At 33.3% G+C, this 19,631-nt stretch overlaps 1 protein-coding gene across 6 annotated transcripts in view; it reads left to right on the top strand.

Annotated features, from left to right (window-relative positions):
- The first annotated feature begins 16,889 nt into the window (after window positions 1–16,889).
- Window positions 16,890–19,631, top strand: part of LOC108981827 (serine/threonine-protein phosphatase 5) — a 33,399-nt gene continuing 30,657 nt past the window's right edge. For 2 of the 6 annotated variants that reach the window (XM_035692592.1, XM_018953088.2), the window contains exon 1: window positions 16,890–17,017. The gene's annotated coding sequence lies outside the window, so the exon portion shown is untranslated. Of the gene's footprint in view, window positions 17,030–19,631 lie in introns of all 6 variants that reach the window. The other 4 variants (XM_018953095.2, XM_018953080.2, XM_035692595.1 and 1 more) reach the window with 3 other exon arrangements.

Below are 19,631 nucleotides of genomic sequence, written 5' to 3'. Positions count from 1 at the left end.
AAATGTGAGAATAAACCAATTCGGGTGAAAGTACTGAAACCCCACCGGCCTTCTCACCTTCCACACTTTCTCCATCATTTTCCTCACAATCTCCATTCCAATCACCTGATCGATGAAAATCTTCCCCACCAGACTTATATCTCCCAAATCACTCTGCCATTGATTTCGTATCCCATTCAGTACAATTGGATCATTCTCCTCCTCATTTAACTGTAGCCGCTCCCAAATCTCTCCCAATTCCTCCATCTCCCCTTGGATTCACCACTAGAACCAACGACAATATCCTTTCTTCCCGCTCAAAACGCAGGCAAGGACTCTGCAAAAACTCCACCTCTAAATTGTTACATAGAAACCGCCTAGAGAGGATACTCTAGTTGGATTTTAAATTTAGTTTCATTGCATTTCTATTTTTTTTCCTATTATGTAGTTAGTTTATTGTCCATGTTTAATCTCCATCGTTGGATCTAGGTTAGAAACCAGATGTAAGGTCTAGATTAAATCTCCCAAAACCCTAACTTTTTCCCACTCTTCCTTCTTCTCTCTCTCTGGCCGACACCCCCTAGCCCTAGCCCTTTTCTCTCGGCTCCTCCCCTCACGACACAGGCACGTTGCCACCACCGTGATCTCCAGCAATGACGCCGCCATCACCAGTTGACTGGCCTTTCCTCCATCTCTCTCTCCATCTTCCGATCACTTTTCTCCCCCTCCCAGCCCATTCTGACGACAAGAACATTAATGGCTCTCTCCTTCGATTTATCTTTGTTCTCTCCACCATCACCATGCCACAGGCAACTCACGGATGCAGCTAAAGTAGAGGAAGCAACGACAGCACCAACAACCACAAAGCCACTATCAACAACAGCCATCGCGAGCAGCAACACCACCCATTTGAAGCCACCCCACAGCCGCTCCTCCCATGTCTCACGGCTAGCTAGCTGAAATCGTGGTCTACCCCTGCAACCCAACCCCTCTTCTTGGTCAGTCCCACAGAATCACAACTCAACCACTAATGCCAGCAAGCCCACCGACCCATGCTCGAGCTCCATTTCTCAGCCACTCAGTTTTGGTATACCTCTCATCTTTGTTTAAATTAAGTTATGTTATTAGTTGTGATTGAGGATTAAGTATGGATGGATGTGTATGGTGCTGTGTTGAGTACTTGGGTAGATTTGTATTTAATTTATGTATCAAATGTGTTGGATGTGGTAGACTAAGGAGAAGCCTGATATGGTTTGTGAAGTTGTGAAATTGTGTGAAGTGTTGGAAGCGAGTGTTTGTGTTGAAGGTGTTGGTTGTGAAGGTTGAGTGGATTGATTTATGCATATTGAATGTAATGTGAAGTTTATATGATTATTTGGTTGTGTGATTGATTTGTGTTGAGCTCAAGTGATAGATGGATGGAGTATGTGTATCCTTGTGTCGGTTGAATATATATGGACAGATTTTAAGTTTAGTCTTTAGCTTCACTTATATTAGATGTGTGAGCACATAAGTGATTTCTAAATGCATGATTATGTTTTCAGCTGGACTATGTTTATAATTGGATTATGTTGAGATGCTTGGGGTGAATATATGAAGTTTGGATGGATTGTCTTAAAGTGTTGGGATGAGATGATGGAATTGTAGTGGAGTTGAAAAACATGATGATGATGTTGGTTGTTAAATGGATCTATTTGTTTATATTAAGGCCTCGTTTGTTTTCACAACCATTCTCATCTTATCTAATCATTACAAATTTTTCAAATTCACATACAAAATAAAATAAACAATTCAACTTTTCCAAATTTGAAAACAAAACTAATATTAAAAAAATACATTATAGCAATATTTTATTTAACTTTTAACTTTTATCTCAACTCATTTCATCTCATCTTATATGTGAAAACAATTGAGGCCTAAATGTATTGAGTATAGATGCAGCTTGTTAAAACAAATTAGTGATTTGAATCGATTGTATATTGATCTTAGGTGAGAAAAAGGGTAGGAAATTGATTGGTTTCACATATTGGACAGATTTGTAAACTTTGAATGTATTATGTATGGATGGCGTTTGTGAGAACAAGTTGATACTTAGATGGATTATATGTTGATCTTAGATGATAAGAGGGATACGACACGTGTATGTTTGGTGGATTATGCTTGTATACTTGGTTTGTATTGTGTAATATGTTTATAGGTGAGGAAATGAATGAGAACTTGAGTTGATGTTAGATTCAATTGTATGTGTATAAAGGATGGGTATTGTATTTGTAGTTGTGATCTAATAGTTAAGTGTGACTAATTAGTTAAGCTGGTTGAGTGATGGCTTGGAGATTTAAGTGAAGTATAGGAGCTCACTTTATTAGCTAAAAATGAAGTTGGGTTTTTTAGGTTTATGGTTTAGGCTTAATGTTTATGAAGATGGTTAAATGGTGACTTGTACAAGTGAAATGAAAGGAAAGTAAGGAGGATGGACTTGGATAATAGAATATGTCTAAGTGAAGGGAGTTTAAGTAAATGGTAGTTTTATGCAAGTTCTAAGTTTGAGTTTAATTTGTATGAAACGGAAATGATAGCAAGTTATGTATACATGTATGTTGCCATTTGACACCCACATGAATGGACTGCATGAAATGAAATAGCATGGAATCCAGGTAAGCATTACGTTCATATTCTTTTAGAGTTTTCTAAAGATATGAAAATGGAAAAGAAATGTTTTATACTTTTATGAAAAAAATGTTCTTTTATGAAATGAAGAAAAATGATATAGTTTTCTAGAAATGGAAGAAAATGAAATGTGTTTTATGAATCTATTCTCATGTACTAATGTTCAAATATATGTATGTAATGACCTTCTTTGTCAACCTCTTTTTATGTACCCAAATAATAGTTGCATGCATGTAAATGGATGTTATATGTAGTATGTATTGTATGTATGTTTCATAAAATGAAATGATGAGGTTTTATGCTTTATATTATGAAATAATATTTTACGAACTGAAATTGACTAATGAATGAAATGAAAGGAAATGAAATGACTGGAAAAAAAAATGAATGTTTTAATGTATGAAGCTACATAATGGCCACGGCTGAATGAATGAATGATGGTACCAATGGACTGGGCAGATTGCAATGCCAGGTAAGTAGTATTGGTAGTGCTCCCAATACTGCCCCCTGACTGAAGGATTCCCAACCCACAGCCACGAGCAGAATCGGGTCCGAAAGACAGCTAACCCCAACACACATGACATAACAGTGTATCAACTAGAGGAAAAGTTATAAGAATAATTGGATGAATGAAACGTTTTAATTTTGTGAATGAATGTATAAGATGAGAAATGTTTTGAGGAATAAAAATCTTTTGAAAGAAAAACCCTACCTTGTAATATTTTCAAAGAATAAAAAAATATTCTATGTAAAGTATGTATATGCATTTGAAATGCATGAATGAAACTTATGTTAGTATATTTTTACAGTATGAGGTAATGTTTACTAAGTATTCAACTCATTTTGTTTTTATGTGTGTCCATCCTCCTCTCAGGAACAAAATGAGTAAAAAGCGTTAGGACAGACATGGTCAAAGGAAAAGGTGACAGAAGCCTAGGTAATTTATGTAATGTATGAAATCATATTTTGTAAAAAGACTTGTATTTTAATTAAATGAATTTCGCTGCAAAACTCTCTCTTAGATTTATAAATGTAAGTTTTAAATTTTAACTGTAAAATCTTTTATATTTTGGGAAGGGAAGGAAAAAGTTTTAAAAGTTTCGGTAGCTCCCGTCTCGTTTTCTAAAATTATTTTCTAAAGTCTCACCCCAAGGACGGGCATTACATTAAGACCCGCTCATTTATGCCTCAGTCGACTCGTTAGCTCAACTCGATTAAAACTTATTCATATATTGATAAATATATACATACACAACTATATATATACATATCTATATATGTATGTATTAGCTAATAATATAAGCATAACACTTTTATAATTAAATATATGATATATAACCTAATTACTTATGCCTATATATTGAATATGTTTCGTAGTTATATTTTATAATTTGTACAATAATAGTTAGTTGATAAGATTTTATAATTTCATATACCACTACGTGGGAAATATATATGAAATAGATATATGTTATCATATTATGTGTATATATTAATAATTTATGTAGGCATATAATATATTACTATTATGGATAAATATCAACTAGTTACATATTAATTATTTATAAATTTTGTAAATCTTATAGTTTAATAGAGGTTCTACTTGTTAGTTGTACAAATACAATATTAGATTTATTTTATTTTATTTATCTACTTCATTAATTATTAAATCTTATTCAAAAAATAAATAATAAACAACTTGAGCTGAGCTTGAGCTCGACTCGACTCGAGCTCCTTTTTGGGTCGAGCTTGAGTTGGGAGTTTAGCTTACTATAACACCCCGCCTAAAAAAGCTCATTAGGCTTTGACCTTAGTAGACTTAATCCTAATTAATTAATAGTTGGAATATTCGAGAGTAAAAACTTTTTTAAGCTTGAGTTGGCAGAAAATGCCGTATACTTTGGATTTAGTAGAATTATTAGAAGATTCTAGTAATATTATTTTGGAGAATTTTTAGTACTTTATTTATTTTAAGGATAAGAAGCTCAAAGGCCTATAAGGGAATGACAGATGGTATATTGGAGGGTTGCTACATTAATGAGCTAAATAATTTGGGTTAAATATTTGATGGATTTAGAGAATGCCCAAAGAGTGGCTTACTAAGGCCCAAGCTTTTTGGGTATAAAGGCTTATGATAAACAATAAAGTTTTAGGGCCCTAATGCACTAAGGATGTGATGGGCTAAGGATAAGATCTTAAAAAGCCTTAGGCCCAACTTGAGAGATATAAAGTTTTAGGCTTTTTGTGGCGCCCCCAGCCCCTCTTGGGATTGGACGGTGACTGAAACGTCGGGACATGCAACACAAGGTTACATACCCCTCATACATAACATATAAGATGCAATGCACCAATGTAAACTAGCAATATGCAATAAATCACAGCGGAATAAATCATTTAAATGTTGTACTAGAATAAACTAGTATCCCAACTTCTTCATTCCTAGTTTTAAATCACACTCCTTGTTTACACTTTAACTTAGTAATGGAGTACCAAACTCCTTGTTTACACTTTAACATAACAAATGTTGTCTAAAAAGGACTTAACAAATAAATCATTAAAACATCTTTCTAATCTCAGCTATCTCTAAGTAGGTCATGACTAAATTTGTTCTTTCCTTCGGGTTGAGCTCATCCTTGACCTTCATCATCATCCTGACTCGCTACTCCTAGTCTTGCTAAAGATTCTACCATTATGGGTTGGGAATGGTAGGGGAAACTACCATGGTGAGATTTCAAGAAATCTCGATAAGTAAATAAATAACATAAACAGATAACATAAGCATATAATGGTAAACTGTGAAATGAATGCATGAACATGTACTTGATGTGAAACTTGACTTATGCAACTTGACCTTTTTCAGAAAGACATGTAAAAGAGATCCTTAGACTTTTCGGAAAAAACATCTTTGACATCATTTTCATGTTGATCTTTAAACATTCATTTCATATCATATCTTATCATGTGATTCATATCATATCATATCATATCATATCACATGATCCGTATCATGTGAGCTCATTATCTTGTTCTTATAATACATGGTGGACATATCATGGCTCTCCTATGCACCGTGTGTGCCTACTAGTTACTGCACCACCAATTGTCCATACACCATGGTGAATACGTCTTATTTATATTCATTATAACACGATAGTACTTCGTTGAGCTATATGCCTTAGTCATAGCACCCACTAGCGTTAGGTGCTACCTCGCTCCGGCATCCTTTCCAAAAGTATGTTTTGCCGAAACTTTCAAGACTTACAAAAGTATGTAGCAAATCATCATCTTAACATAAGAGGAAATCTGAAACATTATAGACCATAGATCATGGCAAAGTCATTATATAAAACTGAAACATTATACACATTTGATCATGGCAAAGTCATCATATAAAATCGAAATATCATACACATTGAAACATCACACACATTGAAACATCTTACACATTGAAACAAGAAATAACGAGCATATACAATAGCAACAAAAGATGCAAAGTTTACACTATATATACGAATATTATCCGAGATAAGTTGAGGGTCTACTTACAAACTTTTCCTTGCTTACAAAGAGTATAATCTTCATGGGCTGAAATAAAAGCCTACTAACATTAGAGAGATCCTCAATTGAAACATAAACTTATAAAATCTAGAAAGAGTTTCATTTTAACCCCTTGACTTTAAAATATTGAACATTAAGTTCTAAACCTTCAACATCGCTATCAAATCCCAAATTTCTCAAAACTTAACAGCTTTGTTTAGTATCCATTCTAGACCCGTTTCTAACCTCAAAATATGTTTCCTCAATCATCTTACCATATAAAATACCTCATTAGAAGAAACCTAAAATCATTCACTGCACTTGGCCTAATGTCATACTTGAAATCACCTTTCCCTAAATTAAGTACTCGATCTAACTCTAGGATAGAACTCCAACTTGTGTTCATCCTTTTGATTCACGCGACAAATGACCAAATCTAAGAGAAAAGACCATCCAACACATGTTTGGTCATCAAACCTTAAAAACTAGGACTTTATTTAAGGTATCTTGCTTCTTTTGTACTTGTGATTCTTAAAACATCAAAGCGTCTAAAGTTCTTCTAAACGTGGTCATGATCAAGATCACATCCTAGGATATCGAGTCCACATAAATCGACATACCTTTAGAGAGAAAACTTGAGACATGCATTTGACAGTTTTGAACGTGTGAAATTCTTACATCTTGATTTCCTCATAGATCATAACCAAGCAATTCATTTCCAAGCCTATTCCAAGTCCTAAAGCATCACATTACCCAAAAAATCCAATCATTAGGAGATCAACCTCAAATCAATATTCAACCATCAAGATACTAACCATGACATGTATTATTGACTCTAGATGGCGTTATAAACCCTAATACCATGAATTTCATGCAAGAACCTTTCATCCAACCAACAAATTTTTTCCAACCTTATTCAAGATTTGTATACACTATGGAGGTCATAAAAACCCAACTTTTATCAAGCTTAAACTCGGCTAGCAACACCAAATGCATTGTCGTCACCAGAAACTCATAGCCATCAAAGACACTATAAATCGACTTCTTTCTTTTAGGAAAAGCTTCCACTAAAAAACTAACACAACTCCCTAACATCTATTAAGAAAATATACAGAGGAAGATTACTCAACAAGTCGAAAATCTTGAAGAAGAGGCTCGGTTTGCATAGTTCTAACTAACAGCTCTTTGTTTTCATCATTGTTGTGTGTGTTATGCTCTTGATTCGAATGTGGTGCAGCCAAAGCTTTGGGTGTGTGCATGAATAGAGAGTAAAAGAAGAGAAGAATGAGGAATTTTCGTGTAAGCTTTCAAATTAGAAGATAAATGGGTATTTTTATACTAAAAATAACACAAACTCTCTTTCTTCTTATTCCAGCTTTATTGCCAAGTGGATGGCCTTAGATTTTGTCTATTGCATATTAGACAACTGGCATGTGGTAGGTCTTTAGCAGGTGCATGTTGGACAAGTGGTGTATGACAGGTCTTTAGCTTATCCATGTGGGACAAGTGGCACACTAGCTGATGCATATGGGACAAGTGGTGCACCAGGCTAGGGTACACAAATCTGAAAAGTGTTCTTGAAAAGAATTATCTTGCCAAGTGGTGTGAGTCATTGAAAATTTAAAATCCTGTTCATCTTCCTCATTCATTGCTTTCCTAGGAAATCTAAGAATATCTTTGCATGGCTGACATGTGTCAAAACCCCTCCATTTTTTTCCTTAAGACCAAGGCCTTTAGTGGCCGACTTTCTCTAGCCCATGATAGGCCTCATCACTGGCGCCTCTTCTCTAATATGGCATGGCCTTTAATGCTTTCTACATGCCAAAACTTGGACATATCACTAAGTGGGTTAAACTAAACATAATGAAAGTAATAAACGAGGACTTGGCTAAGTCCGGGTTATCACGCCTTTCTTGGAGAATACTAGAAAATAGGCTCAATGTAAAGGATATAAAGCCATTGAGCCTAACTTAGTAAAAATGAAGGCTTTAGGCCCAACTTGAAAGACATAAGATTTTAGTCCTCACTTATTGGAAATAAGACTACGGACCTAATTTATTACACTTAAGATATTAGGCCCAACTTAGTAATCATAAGATCATTGGGCCTAACTTACTAAGATTCAAGACTTTGGCCTAATTGAGGAAAGACTCAAAGATTAGGATCCAACCTAGTAGGCCTTTGAGTCTATGGATAGGCCCCATAAATCTGGACATAAGATCCATATAATAACTCATTTCAAAGCCTACAACCAATGCTAGCACAAATGGCCCAACAAAAGCCCAACCCATAAAGCTCAAAGTCTTGTCTTTTATTTCATTCTTCCAATTGAATCTCACATGCACCATACCATTGGTTTTCCTCAAGCCCAAGAAGTGTCACACGCCCCTAAGGTTCTCACTCAACCATAATTAAGTTTCAAACTTGAGTTAAGGGCATTAATCAACTTACACATTATTAATGACCTATAAACCATGTTTTAACCTTAATTTTTCTTCAAATTATTTCCCACATTTTTTTATCTGAAATTTTTTTATTATTGATTTGCATTATTCTTAGACTAATTTAGAATTTTAATCTTGATCCAACATATGTCAATGGAAACAAAGCCATGTCAATGTCCAAATCACCACCAATCGGCACCTAGGTGAAGCCTCGTGTGCATTGCACCAAATCAGCCCCTAGCCCATGTCTTTTACACCATTTTCTCAAATGAAAATTTATCATTTACACATCACCTTAACCCTGCTAGTTCAGCTCTAGCATTGGACAAATTGGCTCTAACAAACCCAACCAATTCAATTACAAGCCTAGTTGAAATTAAACAGAGTAGCCTTGGGTTTCAATTGAATTTTCTGCTCTTGGTTGAGCCACTCCCCATGCCACCACCAAAGTCCCTTAACCACCTGAAAAAGCCAATCAATGGTGGTAAAATAATACCCCCAATTTAGACCAAGGAGAAGAGACAAGAAGGGAATTAAAATCTGGACAGTTTTTATTTGAAATCGTTAGCCTCCTTTGTGTTTTTCTATTTTGATTTTTTTTAGTTTTATTTTCTGCACCATTGTAGCCCTTTACACCTACAGACACACTCTTACACCTGACCATGAAGAAATCATGAAAATATAGGGTACTATTCAGCTGACCAAGCATGACACAAAACTAAAAACTCACTCATCACACCACCTCCCACCTCCACCAATCCAAAGCCTCATTTTCATCTAAGGCCAACGTCCCCCTCTCTCCTTGAAGCCTATAAATACATCCATCACCTCCTCATTTATTTACAACTCTCCTCCAAGCTTTTTCTTGAGTTTGAAAGTATTTCTCCTCCTTAGTGTGCAATAGAGTGAAACTAAATGAGTTTTTTAGGGAAGTTGTGTTGGGAGTTTTAGGGGCCACAAATTCTGTAAGTAATATTTTCCTATCTTTTGTTAATTATTAATATGACATGTTAGGCTTTAATTTATGACATAAGAATGAGGTTTGATTGATTTTAATTAAAGTTTAGCATGCTAATGTCAAATTGGGTCAGATTTGATGTTTTGATGAAATAAATTACTTTGGCTCAAGCTTTTAGCCATGACATGACTTGATATGATTTTATATGATTAACTAATGTCTTGGAATTAAATTTGAAGGTTTGATTCCAAGGTTGGAAGCATGCTATAATATGATTTAATTCTATCTTGTGTTGATTATCTAGCATGCATCGATTTTGATTAGTTTATGCTTAACTTATGAATTTTTATTATTTTACCTAAACTTGAATAATGTGCATTTAGAAAGCCTTGGGATAAGAATGTAAATGCATGATTTAACTAAGTTTTGAAACATTTTTTGTTAAGGAAAACTAGAAACATCATGCATATGTTTAATAGATGGTTTATTGAGAATTAAGATCTTGAAGCCATGTATAAGTGTTGAGATGAACTTGTATGACCTAATTCCTAAGTTTTAATTATCACTAAGGTTATAATTACTATTGGTACTTGATGAATTTGAGTACACATGCATCCATAGATGTTGAATATTTGAAATCACATCACATCTAGGCCTTAATAAAATGCATGCCATGGGTTGAGTGTGATTAGTATAGTTGCACTTTGATTTTTGAAATTCTAAGGTCATATATAGATGTTGAACATAGAAAATATACGGTTTGTGAAATTTGGTAAATTTTGGGATTCAATTACAAATAGTGAAAATTTAGGGTCTTAGCAAAATTTTGCTAAGTATAGGGGTAATTTTGGAAATACTAGTTCTTAAACCCTTTTGATTATGAACATCTTCCTTACTTATGCAATTCCTAACTTAGAACAACTCTTATTACAGCCGTACCAATTTTTTAAGCACTCGACAAGTTTGTAAGTTAACCTTTAACTTACTTTTAGATAATGTATTTATGATTCTTGTATAAATATCATATTCATATTATAAATATCATTTTAGCAATAAATGTTATATGCTACATTGAGTATTTGATTATTTGCTTACATGAAATGTGAAATTTTTACCACTTTTAACATATTGCATATAAATGTCATTTTCACATGAAAACTTGCTACATATACACGTGTCATGAAATACATTTTTTAAGCATAACATGAAAATGAATTTTGTCATAACCCAAAAGGCTAGGATAAGAAATTATCCTAGTAGAACTCCTCTATCCACTCTATAGTGAGTAAAAATGGTGTGGTAACCCCTAGGTTGACAAAGAACTATCAACGGATTTCGAATGAATTTTTTTTAAAGAATATCGGAGCAAAATTGAATATGACACCTAATGCTGGTGGGTGCATACGTTATGATAAAATGTTATGATGATAAAATGTTATTGATGAGTGCATGAAAGTGCACTATAAATACCTTATTATTAAACTAAAATACTAAAATGTGAATAAAAATCATAGGAATTAATGTGTATTCTTGAATTGAGTTTATATTTATTTTGGGATACTCTTGAGTAGAGTTTTATGTTTAATTTCAGAGTCTATAAAAGAGCAAGTCCAAACCCAGTCAAATTGAAAGGACTTTCAAGTGGGCAAAACACTGGAACAACCTAAGAACTTTCAAGGAGTGTAAGACTCTTCAAATAAGGATAATGATGAGGTTTTAGAGTAATTCAGATCGAGAGAAATAGTCAGTCCGAAATTCGTTAGAAGACAGTCTATACATATTTTAGTATTTTGATTATAACTTTCTGCTCAAATATCGAATTTATGCGATTCTTAATGAGTTGGAAAAATATCTTAGAGCACTCTCATTGGATTAGCCAAAGTTATAGGACAGTTTTGATGAATGTAAGAGAAATTTGACTTTTGACTATTCCATTCACATAAATCTCCACACTAGAATAGCTATTTTTTCATTATATAATAATAAAATAATATAAGATGAATTTTTTTTTTATTATTCAAATTAAATCTCCACATTAGATTATACATTTATTTATTATATGGTAATGAATAACTAATAATTTCAAAATTATTTAATTTTTTTAATTATTAATTTATTTAATTTTATCATATTTTACTATTTTACTATTCTACTTATTATATGTTAATTAATAATCATGTTCTTATTAAATTAATATATCACTAAGTAAAATTAATATATTAATTGTGATAAAATATGTAATAGAAAGAAAGGGAGAGAGAAATAATTAATAAAATATGTATTTGATGTATGTACAGTAACCTTCAAATTTGGAAAAACTTTTGAAATTCACTGTAGCTAAATTTTAAATATTTGAAATTTGACTAATCCAATGTGAACATATTTTACTCTTTAATAGCTAAATACTTCTTGGATTTAGCTTTTAGCTAATTGAGCAAAGGGCTATAAAGTTATCTCTAATAAGGATTTAAAAATTTGAACTCCTGAACTACGTACGTGGCTGCCAAGTTGAGTCCTAAAATTTAGGCAATTTTATATGCGGGAATATAAAAGACATTAGGGTTTCTTTCCTACCTTATATAAGTATTTCATTTATTTGTTGTCCATTATATTTATGGATAACTAAATTCTCAAGTAGGGTTAGGGTTGAACTTGTACATTAGATGGTATTTTTGATTTATGTATTTGATTTTCAATTACTAAAACTCTTTTGTTTTATCATTCTCAATTCATTGTTAATGTTTTATTTTTCAAATAATCATAGAATTTATTATGTTTATAGATTTAGTCATGCTTTTTCTTTTGAATGGATTGGCTCTTTAATTATGTTTGGATTAATTATTTTTCTATATTGATTTAATTCTTTGCTGCAATATCGCTTCCTAAGTATATTGTCGTCGTTGAATTTTCTCAATAGTGATAATAATTTACGTATATTAAAAGTGATGAATGATTTTTTAAAATGTTACATTTGGTTTAATCTTGGTTTATAAATCTATACATTCCTATTGAGAATATTAGGAATTGAGTTCCCAACTGAGTTTTTCAATGAATTAAGAATAATTAAAATACTATATTTGTGCAAGGGATTCCCGACACTTTACTGTTTGTCAAATATGAGAAATTTTTCCGTTAGTCACTTTACTTTACTTAAATTTGCATTTAAAATTAATCTTTGTTCTCCATTAATCATTTAATATCTTTATTTAGTTTCTTTGTTCATTTTACAATTCTTTTAATTTGTCTATCTGTGGAATCAACACCCCAAAGTTGTGCTACAACTACTGCGTTATTCTTTGAGCGTAATAAGTTATGATGAAATATTATGATAACAATACATTGAGAACGGGGATAGAGGGTCCCCTTGCCTTAATCCTCTAAAAGGTATAAGGTGTTGTTGAGGGTCGCCATTAACTAGCAGATGATAGCTTCCTTTTTTGCAAAGCAAATGCACTTGAGTGGAGTAGAATGTCTAAAATTCTCAAAACTTATGAGGAAGCCTCTGGACAAAGACTCAATCTTGAGAAATCAGCAATTTTTTTCAGCAATAATACAACACTTGAGACAAAACAGGCTATTATCTCGGTTTCTAAGATGGTGGAAGCTAAAATGTTTGAGAAGTACCTTGGCTTACCCTCATGTGTTGGAAGGAACAAGCTAGCATCATTTAGACCAGTTCTGGACTCTATAAGGAACCGTATGCAGAATTGGGAAGTTAAATTCATTTTAAAGGCTGGAAAAGAAGTGTTATTAAAATCAATAGTCCAAGCAATACCTACATACTGCATGAGCATTTTCAAGCTGCCAAAAACTATTCTCAATGCCATTAACAAGCTTATGCAAAAGTTTTGGTGGGGCAGTCGAGAAAATAAAACCAAGACTCAGTGGTTGCCATGGAAACTACTTGGAAAGAACAAGACAGAAGGTGGATTAGGTTACAGAGATTTTGAACATTTCAACCTTGCTTTACTGGCCAAGCATGGATGGAGACTAATACAACAGTCGCAATCTCTAGCAGCTAAGGTGATGAAAGCTAAATACTTTTTCAGGATTGATTTCCTACATGCAAAACTGGGCAGCAATGCATCATTTCTCTGGAGGAGCTTTTTGGAAGCCAGGAAGGTGTTAGAGGAAGGATTGATATGGAGGATTGGTAATGGGGAATGGGTTAGCTTATGGAGAGACAAATGGATCCCTCAACCGACCACATTCAAAGTGCAAACCCCTTTAGATCAGAGGCATGCACACTGGAAAGTCAGAAATTTGATTGATGAGCATTTCAAAACTTGGAACCTGTCGATTTTGAGGAGCATATGCACAGAAGAAGACATCAGTAATATCTGCAAGATACCTATTAGTTGGTGTGGCAACCCAGATAAGCTCATTTGGAGGTGCTCCAAAGATGGCATGTTTACTGTCAAGAGCGCATACCATCTGTTGGGCACAATGGAGCAGTATCCAAAGGGGCAAAGTTCTGCTCAACCCAACCAGAAGGAAGTGTGGCCCAAAATATGGAAGCTAAAGACCTCAAGTGCTGTTAGGATGTTTCTATGGAGAGCTACTCACGAGTCTTTACCAACTAACCTCAATCTCAAGAGGTGGAAAATTAAGGAAGACCCTTCATGCCCCATCTGTAGACAGGAGCCAGAAGCTGTTATGCATGCATTATGGTCATGTTCTGCAGTGATGGATGTATGGTCTGTCGGTTCTAGAGGACTTCAAAAAATGAAGGTTGGGTTCAAGTCATTCAAAGAAGTAGTGGAACATGTAATAGCAATCCTCAGTGAGGAGGAAGTTGAGCTGTTTGCCTGTACAACTTATCATGTGTGGGGGAGAAGAAATGTTTTTTTGTTTGAAGGAAAGTTTGAGAACCCATCTCGGATAGCTCAAGCAGCTCTTCAATTGACTAAGGACTTTAACGAAGCCAATTACAGTGAGCAAGTTAGTTTGGTTCCTGGAAGGCCTATTGGTACAGATTCCTGGAGTCCTCCTCCATTGAATGTCTATAAAGTAAATTGGGATGCCTCAGTAGACCGAGTACATAGCAGAATGGGGGTGGGGGTAGTGATCAGAAACTGGGAAGGAAGGGTAACAGCAACTCTGAGATCATCAAGGAGTATATTTCCTGATGCCAAACTTGCAGAAGCAATGGCTGCACTAAGAGCAGTCCTCTTATGTAAACAGTTAGGCATTTCAAGAGTACTATTAGAAGGGAATGCTCTTAATGTGGTTAACGACATCAACTTAGAGACAAAAGACTGGAGCTCAGCAGGGCTGATTATCCAAGACATCAAGGCTGAACTTCAGAACATGGAGTATGGATCGACTCAGTTTATATCTAGAAACTCTAACTGTATTGCTCATTGTTTAGCTAAGGATGCACTAAAACTCTCTCAGGAGAGCATAACTATGGAGGGAGTCCATCTTTGTATCCAACACTTGCTAAATTAATGATGAAAGCTTGACTATTCAAAAAAAAAAAAAACAATACATTGAGAACGATGTCTATAGATAAAGATGTAATGTCAACATGAGTTGTGCTATGGTCACTGGCAGGTGCTCATGATGCATATGGGAAACTGTGTTGCTAACTTATGTATTTTAATGGTAACTTTAATAACAATGAAATGTTATGTTTTTGAAAAAAACGATGTATGAAATGTTTTCTTTAGAAATATCATGTTTTTTAAACGAGAAAGTGAAGAATGTTATCCGAAAGAAATGAACATTAAAGTTTTTCAGATAAATGTTGGGAACCTGGATGAGAGACAAATAAGAATTTTTTTGCATAGCATGCATCTCAGGTTTATCATTAATTATGCATATCTTATTTCTGTGAAGTTGATTATTTAACTTACTGAGATTTCAAATAAATTTCACCCTTGTGGACCCACTATCATTCCCTCCAGAATGATAAAAGTTATGTCAGGACTCGTAGAGGACGAACATGATGGACTGCTGGATACAAATAGTTGAAGAAGAGCCGAATCTTGAGCAAAGACGAGATATAATTTTGATGCTCATATGTAATAACTCTTCATACTTTAGAGCATATGAAGAGTTGATCTAACCATGAAACTTGGATTAAGTATTTTTGTATTAAGGAAATGCTATACTTAAGTTTGAACTTATGGTTATTAATATTATTGGGATGTTTAGTTCACTTTGGTATCAATTATTTATAAGTCACCCTATTTTCCTGCTGCGATTATTGAATATTGCTAGTTACATATTAGGATGCATTGCATATTAATTGTCATGAATGAGGGTATGTAACCATGCGTTGCATGTCCTGACACTCCAAGTCTCCGTTACATCCAAAGTAGAGGTTGGGGGCGTTACACTCAACGAACCGAGCTCGAACAAAGATTAAATAAAAGTCTCAAATTCGAGCTCGAATTGTTTGAGTCAAGCCAAGCTCGGCAAGTCAAAGACTGGCATGGTTTGATTACAACCCTTGAAAATAACAAAATATTAAAAGTTATGGTTTAACTTTTAGCTTTTAATTATGTTATGGCATATATATTAATTTGACTAAATTGTAAGTAATATATTCTTTGCTAAGCATAAAATCCAACATGTTTATTAAATGGAAAATAAGGTTGCGAATAGGCTTACACGATATGCTAGGAATGTGAAAAATATTGAGATGTGGTGAGATGATGTTTCAATATTTGTATCTCAAACTGTTTGAGTTGATAAGGCTCCGTTTGGATTGAGAAGTGATCTCAATTCAACTCCTCATCTCATCATTATAACTTTTTTAAATTTCTACACAAAATATAATAAATAATTTAATTTTTTAAATTAAAAAATAATAATAATATTAAAAAATAATATTATAATAATATTTTATTAAAATCATCTAAAAATTATCTCATCTCATCTCAATTTAGGTTGCGTTTGGATGTTGAAGTGAGTTGAGTTGAGTTGAATTGAAATAATAAAATATTGTTAGAATATTATTTATTATTATTATTATTATTTTGAGATTTGAAAAAGTTGAATTGTTTATTATATTTTGTGTTGGAATTTGAAAAAGTTGTAATGATGAGTTGAGATGAGTTGAGAGAAGTTGTGATTCCAAACGAAGCCTTACTATCTAAAAATTATCTAAATCTCGGATTTATGTTTTCTTTATTAATGACTTTGTTATTAAAAAAAAAAAAAAAAATCTTTTGAGGAAGTTTTTGACACCTGCCCTTTTCGGAATTGAAGTCGAAACGAGGCAACAATTAGAAATATAAAGATTCTAGACCCTTCCCCACAAAAATCCAAAGTATATTCAACTTTAGCTCTGTCAATTACAGACAGTCACAGCAAACGAAAACAACGCATATTTATAGGCGACTTCACGTAATTAGGGTTTTACCTTTCCCTCCAACCGTCTCTCTGTGTCTGGCAAGATCGGTACTACTGCTTAATCCAGCAGGTTCTTCTCTCGGTACTATTCTTGTCACTGCTCCTACTACTTTTGTTCTTTTCATTTAATTGCTTCTCCGGTTTCCATGATAAGTGAAGGAAAAATAAAGAAAAATGACGTTTTTTGCAGTTTAAAGAGAAACTTCGATTTCTTTGCATTGCTGTTTCCTTTGATTTCTCAGCAAGCAACCAAACGGGAAAAAACTCAAGTCTTGAGTTTAAGAGTGATAGTGGTTTGGATTTTTCAGTAGAAAGCTCACCTAGGCTAGCGTCAGAGCTCTAGTGGGGTTTATATATTTGGAAGCGTTTATTTTCTCATGTCCCTGCCATAGCTTCAAATATGTATGTGCGTGTGGCTGCTGCATGCAGCATTTGAGCAACATTTAGGTCTATTTTAAATTAGCATTGACAATTGTTTTTAAACGTTTTCATTAATGAAAATTGTACTTTTTATATAAACTTATAGTATTTAGATTTATGTGAATTACGGATTTTAGCCTAAGTTGATTCACTTGTTTTAGTTATTTGTCTAGTGAGAAAATAGTAAATACTGGTCGAATTCATACAATTTCAAGTCTTGCTTTATCAGCATTGGTAAACGTGTGCTTAAGCGCAACGTGGTAAACATGTGCTTAAGCGCAACGTGCCAAGTCTTGCTTTAAAAAAGCCCTTCACATGTGATTTATATGCTTTGAACCCAATATAATCATCCATGGTAGCTTTCTAGATGGTTTGATATTTGATTGCTTGTGTTAGTGTAGAAGTCAATAAAATATTTAAGCTTTTTTGGTCATGGCCCTTTTTGGTATATTTTGATTGAACCATGTACTTTAATTTGATACAACTATCAAATATCATAGATTTGTATATTCAATAAAGCTCAAGAGAATTATCGAAAATTTATTGTTTAAATGTTTTGTAATTAGATGATTACTTCATTTTTCTGTGTTGCATAATACTTCAATAAATTGAGTGAACAGTATAAACATGTTACCATCATCTTTAAACCATTTTGTTCTATTTTAACCATAATATTCTAATAAATTGCTTTTAAACCCTTTTTTGATTTTATTTTATGCCTTTTTTGGTTATCATACATCATCTTTAAAAATGTGCACTTTATATTTAATTAGGCGAGTGCTTGGGGTTTGCGCTTTGCGCCTAGGTTCTAGATGCTTTTGTGCTTTAGTGTGCCTAGAGCTTTCACCAAAATTGAGCTTTATAGTTTTTTGTTTTGACACATTTAGCATGCCAGTATCCATGTCCTTTTTAGGCTTTTGTAGGTATGAGTCATTGGTTTTGGTATCTTATTTTTGTCATACCTTATATTCCCAATAAGAACAATTTTTCAGCACCTTGTTTCTGAGAGCTAGTTTGGACACTTGGGCTTGTTTGTGGAGTGAAATGAGATGATAATTTTGTGAATAGTAGTAAGATAGTTTATGAATAGTAGTGAGATATTTTGAGTTGAGTATTTTTTGGGTTTTGGGAAAGGATAGAGAAAAAGTTGAATAAAAAAGATTATAAAGTTAAAATATTGTAATAATATAGTTTTATAATGTTATTTTTGTTTGGGAATTTGAAAAAGTTGGAATTGCTTTTTATTTTTTATTTGAAAGTTTGAAAAATTTGTAATGATTAGTTTGAAAATTTTGTATTTGAATTATGCTTGGGAATGAGATGAGATGAGATGAAATGAGATTATATGAGAATTTTGTGTCTCATTTAAGACCCCAAACTTGCCCTTAGAGTATCTCATAATTTTATGAATAATAGTGAAATTGTTTGAGCTAAGATATTTTATTGGGTTTTGAGAAATGAGAGATTAAAAGTTAAATAAAAATATTATAAAGGTAAAAAATTGTTTGAATATAATTTTTTTAAGTTTGTAAAAGTTGTATTGATTTTTATGTTTTGTTTTGAAATTTGTAAAAGTTGTATTGGTTTTTGTGTTTGAATAATGATTAGATGAAAAAGTTGAATATTTGAAATTGAAAAGTGTTTTGTGTTTGAGTGATGTTTGAGAATGAAATTATGAGAAGTTTTGAGAGTTTTGAGAATTTCATGTCTCATCTCAGTGTCCAAACATCAAAGTTTTGAATACCATTCCGGTGACCATTTCGGTTAAGGCAGTGAAACGAAATATTTCGATATCGGTACCGTTTCGGGATAGTCTATATATGGATAAATTAATTATATATATAAAAAGTATATTCCAAAATGACATCAATATAAGTCTTAAAAACGTATATACATGAGAAACTCAATAATACTATCAATACAAGTTTTAAAAACACACATATTCGTAGAACTTAATAAAACTTAACAACACACAATTTCTGTTTTGGTCTCCATATCCAAAAAAACCACCGGCAACAGAGAAGAAATATTTTTCATTTGGTGTAAATGGAAAAGTCTGCATTAAATTGCTACAATCCTCCCAAATAGTTCGGTCACTTTAGTCTGCATTTAGTATTCATAAAAGTTGGAATCTTCCAACTCTAGAGTGGTGTAAATAATGAACTATTTCAGATGGGGAGTTTATGGAGTTACCGATAAGGTACTTTGCAAGTTCGCAACACACGAAATCGAGAGTTGGGAGTCTTGGGACTGAGCTTCGAGCT

Source organism: Juglans regia, chromosome 1, assembly GCF_001411555.2.
Source record: "Juglans regia cultivar Chandler chromosome 1, Walnut 2.0, whole genome shotgun sequence".
In the NCBI taxonomy this organism is placed as follows: domain Eukaryota; kingdom Viridiplantae; phylum Streptophyta; class Magnoliopsida; order Fagales; family Juglandaceae; genus Juglans; species Juglans regia.
Note: the sequence above shows the minus strand (reverse complement) of the source record. Positions and strands in the feature narration are given on the sequence as shown.